The sequence below is a fragment of the Panthera uncia genome (assembly GCF_023721935.1).
Source record: "Panthera uncia isolate 11264 chromosome B2 unlocalized genomic scaffold, Puncia_PCG_1.0 HiC_scaffold_24, whole genome shotgun sequence".
NCBI classification, from domain to species: Eukaryota; Metazoa; Chordata; class Mammalia; order Carnivora; family Felidae; genus Panthera; species Panthera uncia.
In genome coordinates, this window is record NW_026057580.1 from 2,759,042 (window position 1) to 2,765,813 (window position 6,772).

The following is a 6,772-nucleotide window of genomic DNA, read 5'->3' on the forward strand; positions in this document are numbered from 1 at the left end:
AACAAAAAATTACACCTGACTTTTCCTTAAACTATTTAAGCAAGAAGAAAATGGAATGAAATATTTAGTGTTGAGAGAACCTATCATCAACCTAGAATCATGTACCCTCCAAATATCTCTCAGAAGTGCGGAAGAAAGAGTCTGACAAGTTAAGGGAATTCATTGCCAGTAGTCCTACCTTTTTGTAAGAAATGTTAAAAGTTCTTTAGATCCCAAAGTTTTCTCAACTGACTTAACAGTCAAAGTTTAGAACCCCAGTCCAAGGAGTTGGCTGGGATGGGGAAAAATCACCATTGCCCTTCTGTCATCCCAGAATTTTCAGGAATATATAAGCTCTTCATATACCTGGATGGCCCTCAGTGATCCTGAAGGAGTCTGGAAATAGATGGCACAGATGAGACCAACCTGGAGTACTAGAAGCAAGGCCAGCCATATGACTTGCGTGGGCTGAGTGAAGGTGAAGATGGCACTCTGATGACAAGTGAAATGACCTCTGCCAGAGGCCCTACCACTGAGTCTGAGGCTGGCCTGGGCAAGGCCAGCTAGGAGCGTTGGTCTACAGAAGCAGCTCAGCATTCAGCTGTGGAAATAGCAAGGGTGGTAGAGGGGAGTCTTTCCCAGAGGCCCCTTATAAAGACCTCTGTGAGAGGAATAGCCCTGGGAGATTGAAGCACTATCATTAGAGATTTCTCTAACTTTAAAAAGACTACATAAAGTTCCTAAGGTTTCTTTTTTTTTTTTTAGCTTTATTGAGGTATAATTGAAATAGAAAACCATAAGACTTTAAGTTCTTTAGAGAAGAAAAATATAGGTCAAACTCAAACCTATATAAAAAGGGAAGAACATTAAGGAATAAGTGACGGTAAAATAAAGTGAGTCACTTGTAGACAGCATATAGTCAGATCCTGTGTTTTTATTCATTCTAATCTTTCAACCAAGTAGTTTAATCGATCTACACTTAAATTATGGATTTTATTTTCTGTATGTCTTAGTTTTTCTGACTTCCATTTCCTTCCTGCCTTTGTGTGCCTTTGATTTTATTTTTTGTAGTGACGTTCTGATTCCCTTCTCATTTCTTTTTGTGTATACTTATATAGATACTTCTGAGGCTACTATCAGGATTATATAAAACACCCTAAACTATAACCATCTATTTTAACTGATAACTTCAGTGGAATACAAAAAGTACTTTACAGTTCCATCTCCCATACTTGATTTTCTATCACAATGACCTCTAGATTATATACCAATTAACATAGGTTTAGTTCTTATGCTTTCATCACTTATATTTTATAAAACAAGAGTTATGAACCACATTTAAAATGGCACAGGCTTTTATATTTGTCCATATATTTACCTTTACCAGAGAACTTTATATTTTCATAGGGCTTTGAGTTCCTGCCTAGCATCCTTTCAATTTGAAGGACTCTCTTTAGCATTTCTATAGAGGCCAGTCATGAACTCCCTCAAGTTTGTTGTTGTTGTTTTTATCTGAAAATGTATTCCTCATTTTTGAGGACAGACTTTCTGGATAAAGTATTCAATTTTTTTTCAGCACTTTGAATAAATCATCCCATTGACCCATTGACTTCTGGCCTATAAGTTTTCTGCTGAGAAATCCATGATAAAGAACCTCTTGTATGTGGGGAGTCACTTTTAAGATTCTTTGTCTTCCACTTTTGGCGGTTTGATTGTCTCAGTGGAGAGTCTGATTTTTTTTTTAATTTTTTTTAACATTTATTTTTGAGACAGACAGGGCATGAACGGGGGAGGGGCAGAGAGAGTGAGGGAGACACAGAATCGGAAGCAGGCTCCAGGCTCTGAGCCATCAGCCCAGAGCCTGACGCGGGGCTCGAACTCACGGACCGCGAGATCATGACCTGAGCCGAAGTCGGACACCCAACCGACCGTGCCACCCAGGCGCCCCTTTCTGATTTTTATCCTACTTGGAGTTTGAGCATCTTGCATTTGTACACCCATTTCTTTCCTCAAATTTGGGAAGTTTTAAGCCATCACTACAAGAAAGCTCTGTCCCTTTCTCTTCTGGGATTCCTATAATGTATATATTGGTCCATTTGATGTTGTTCCATAAGTCCCTCAGATTCTGTTCACGTTATTTAATTTGAAGAGCAAAAAGAATAATTTGAAATCCCTTCAAGTTCACTTTTTTTCTGCCTGTTTAATGGGATGTTGAACCCCTTTAATGAATTTTTCACTTCAGATACTATATTTTCAGCTCCAGAATATCTGTTGATATTCTCATTTTACTCATCTATCATTTTCTGGATTAAGTTTGGTTGCCTGTGTTCTTCTTTAGCTCATGAGAATACTTTAAAACAACCATCTTAAGTCCTCGAGTCAGAGGACTGCATTTCTTTAGAGTCAATTTCTAGGGCTTTATTATTCCTTTAAATGGGCTCTGTTTCCCTGTTTCTTTATACGCATTATGATCTCTTGTTGAAAACTGGGAATTTGAAAAGTGTTGCCTCTCTTTGCAGACTTCTCTGCAGGGGAAGAATTTTAAGAAGGCCGCATAAAGGTGTAAAGATTGGTTCTCTCCAATCATTTTGGTGATGTATCTTTCCTGGCCCTATGTGCTTATTCCAATTCCCTATGTTCAGGTTGCTTTTAAATGTCTTAACTTCCCTAAAATCTTACACCTGCTTCGTAGCAGGGGCTTTGATGTCCTATCGTATTTCTGTCCCTGTGCCCTCAGCCCCCTGCTGCAGCTCTCACATTGTGGTGCTTGCCCTCTGCTTTCAGGGACCTGCAACGAGATAGCCAAATTATGCTGCCCTTCCCATCAGTGCTCTGAATTGAGACAAAAAGCCATCCTTTAGGCAGCCCCCAGACAAGCTAGAATATTGTAAGCAAGTTGAAGTCTTTTCCTTCCCTCCCAGGGGAAGGACCAAGAATGGGGCAGCTTTGTCTCAATTTCCTAAAGGGGGTGGAGCAAGGGCAAGCAAAAATGCCAGTTTTATTTTTTTTTAATATTTTGAGAAAGAGACAGAGCATAAGTAGGGGAGGGGCAGACAGAGAGGGAGACACAGAAACTGAAGCAGGCTCCAGGCTCTGAGCTGTCAACACAGGGCCCGACGCAGGCCTCAAACCCACAGATCACAAGATCATGACCTGAGCTGAAGTCAGAGGTTTAACTGAGCCATCCAGGCACCCCCAAAATCCAGTTTTCTACTGTTTGGAATATAGCTTTTTGTTCTTAGCTTGGTTGCTCAGCTTCTTAACTGGGTTCTAGAGTTCTTACAAAGAAACTTTGGCCTATATATTGTTTATTCAGTGTGGTACTCCTGAGTTCCTTTTTACCATTTCTGTGCATCTCTCTCCAGCTTCGAGATTTTGCCTCCAATAGCCTGCATCTGTACCTCCTGTTTGGACGATTGCCCTCAAACTTGGAACCACCTCATCTGCAGGTGCAGAGAGCCAGAAGAAACTGAGTTTGTCTCCCTGGGGGCAGTCCTTAGCCAATGACTGTCCCTACCTGAGGCAAAGGAGCTGGGTTTTCAGATCTCTGCACCCATAAAACTTAGACCTAGCTTTTGCCCCAGAGTTCCCCTATAGGATCAGGCTGCAGCCTGCCCTCGGTGGGACTTTGCCTGAACCATATACCTGCTTTGATTTATTCCCTTTCTCTCTCCTGCTTTCCAGACTCCCTCATTATCCTCCTTGGAATTTTTCCTTAATAAACCATTCATCTCAGGGTCAGTTTCTGGGGAAGATCCAAAGTATATATTACATTTCTCCCTCAATAAATAGCAACTTATAGCCTATCAACATTAAAGAACAAAACAAACTGCATGCTACTCTGCATTAAACACCTCACTATAGATTTTAAAAGTAGGTTTTTCCTAAACTCCTATCTAATTTGCAGAAGATCTTAGGTACTACACAGGAATTTGGGACCAAAGAAAACCAGCATGGAGGAGAAAATTCCTTGATTACTGGTCCAATCAGATTCTAGCAGGAAAGATAGGGTACATTTCATGGATTTAACTAAAGAGTAGTTAATAAGGGGACTACTTAAGGAGGCAGAAGTAAAGTTAAGGGAACTAAGAATAGTGAGGCACCAAAGGAACATCAACAGATTGAGCTGTTACTACTGCCTGGACCTGGAGGGGTATGAGGTTGGCGGCGGCGGGGGGGGGGGGGGTAGTCGTTACTGGAACCCAGTACAAGCTGTAGACATGGGAGAAATGACACAAGAGTCATGGTTTTTTGTAAAGAAACACAGCTGCTGCTAAAAATGGCCTGTAAGGCAGGAAGCATGAGGAATCAACACTCCAACCTTGTGTTCCTCTCACCTTCTGAACTCCTGTGGGTGCCTTCTGTTGGCTGAGTCTATTAAAGTCAGAAGACAAGTATGGAAGACAAATACATATTCCAAGGACCTGCTTGCTGCCCAGCTGCAGAGAGCCACACATTCAAGATCATGTCTGACCGGAAGCAACCCACAGCCAGTGGCTAAGCAAGGTGGGTTATAAAGGCCTATCTGGGTCATCCCAGAGGACACTAAAATAGACAAGGCTTCAGAAGTCCCAGCCAAACTGGTCAAAAGCTGTTGGCCTGTGTTTCAACTTGGCTTCCCTCTGCTTTGTCCTGCTTCCTCCCCTCCCTTTCACAGGTGTTGATACCAAGTAAATATCTTGCATCCCAAATCCCATTTCCGTGTCTTCTCCAAGGGAAATCAACCCATGACAGCAAGGGGGATGGATGCTGCAATCCATATATATCCACCTCCTGTGTACAGAGCAAGACAGAGAATAGCTCTGGAGATGTAAACACAGAATAACCAATAAATAACGAATAAGTTTATACGTACCTCCTGTTCTTTCAACTGCTTTATCCCTTCCCTTAAAATGTAAGTTAGTGAACCCAGTGCCCTTTGATCTGAGGGAGCCTAGGCAGTTTGAGGACATGTGCAGGGACTAGGGAGCTGTAATAAGGTATGCATACCCTTACATCCCATCTCCATCACATACTCCCCACTGTGTGTGTGTGAGAATTTGTCTGTACACTGTCACCATGTCTCCAGTGGCATGCGTGCATGTCAACCCTGTGTGCAGCTCCCCACTGTGTGCTGTCAAGGAAAACCCCACGATGATGCTAAATGATGCAGCTCTAAGTGAGGTGATTAAGCAGTTCAGTGACAGCACTCTCCCAGGGAGAGGAGGAATCTTCTGAGGGCATGTCTGAGTTGGAATGAGGTTCTAGGGCAGGGAGCTGGCTGACAGCCTGTGGGGGTGGTGAATGCCCCTTGTCCTGGGAGTGCGGCATCCTGGCCCACTCTGGGTCAGGAGAAAGCGGTGTTCAGACCTGAGGGGCAGTGAGGAGCCCCTGAGACGGATAGATGTTGGACTAAAGCAAGCTTAAGACAGAATCAGTTCTTACTACCATGTCATTTGTTCTCAGTCCCCTCTGATTTGAGCAATTCTGCATTTCATTCAGACTTTCTCACATTTGAACAGTTCTTGTTTTTGACTCTACTCTGAATCCTGTTTCTATCACATGGAGAGCTCCTTTAAGGATGGGACTACATCTCGTTTGCATCAAGTTTCTCCATGTTGCAGGGACATGCTGATGCAGACTTTGGGGTGCAAGTTGTTGATTAGGCATCAACACCTATGAAAGAGGAAGCAGGATGGGGCAGAGAAATAACAGACTGAAACTCGACAAAGTCTGGAGCAACACTGGACGGGGCAGCCACTGTGGAGCCCATCAGTACTAGGATGGAATATACCCACACTCCTGTCCCTGGGCACAAACTTCCCCAGGAAGACATGCCATCAGGTCCCTTCTTGATGGGAGTCTGTGACACATCTCCATGTCTGACCTATTCCTGGATGAGGCTGTTCCTTGCCAATTCTGTGCTGACTCTAGGCTATGGAGGAGAAGGATGATAACCCCTGAGGCCTTTGAGGAGGGGGAAGATGGGGCCCCACAAGGGATCACAGTAGTTCCTATTAGACATGGGTTTCATGTGGTCTGGGTCTATGTGTAGCTTGCAGTTGTCTTGAAAGGCTGGGCTGGAACCAGACTCACAGCCTCCTCTGGCACCTCTACCTCCTTCCTCCTTAAACAGCCAGATTCAGACTGAAACAGCAGGACAGAGGCCTGTGGGAATCCTAGTCGGGGAGAGCTAGTGATTACAGAAAAATAAATGCATTAAGGAACTAGATAATCAGATATATACCAGTAATTCAGAGTTAGCAAGAATACAGTATTTCCTTGAGGGAAGAATGTTTTCCCTCTCTTGGTTACTTTTTCCCCTTTATGATCATCTAGAACAGTAGTTCTGCAGTTCTAGAGTACTTTTCTGTCCTTCATCCACAAGCCATCTCCCAGCCCTCATGGATTCCCACACTTGTTTGAGTGTCAAAAGCAGTAGAATCCTTTTAGCCCAGTTGCCTGGTCCAGAAGTTGAGGAATGGCTCTAGAGCGGTTGCAGTCACTTTAGGATTCCCATAGACCTGCTCTCTTTCCACCTGTGGGTGGTTGGTTGAAGGCTGTGCTGTGGCAGGGATAGATGCCAGGGCCAATTTGCCTCTGTCTACTACATGACTCCAAATGTAGCCATTTGGCTGCCCTGACATTTGTCTTCCTGCGATGCTGTCTGAACAGGTGAGGCCCACCTTGCCACCTCCTTCTGCCCAGCTCTAGTTGGGAAGACAGGAGCCTTGGGTGAAAAGACACCCCCCCCACACACAACACCCCTCAAGACTGAGATAAGCCCATTCCAATGGGCACTTCACCAACTCTT

At 43.8% G+C, this 6,772-nt stretch overlaps 1 long non-coding RNA gene across 1 annotated transcript; it reads left to right on the plus strand.

Moving 5' to 3' along the window:
- The first annotated feature begins 267 nt into the window (after positions 1 to 267).
- LOC125938099 (uncharacterized) lies at positions 268 to 4,833 on the plus strand. Its single transcript, XR_007462614.1, has 2 exons — positions 268 to 457; positions 3,345 to 4,833. It is a non-coding gene; the product is annotated as an uncharacterized LOC125938099 (long non-coding RNA).
- The last annotated feature ends 1,939 nt before the right edge of the window (positions 4,834 to 6,772 follow it).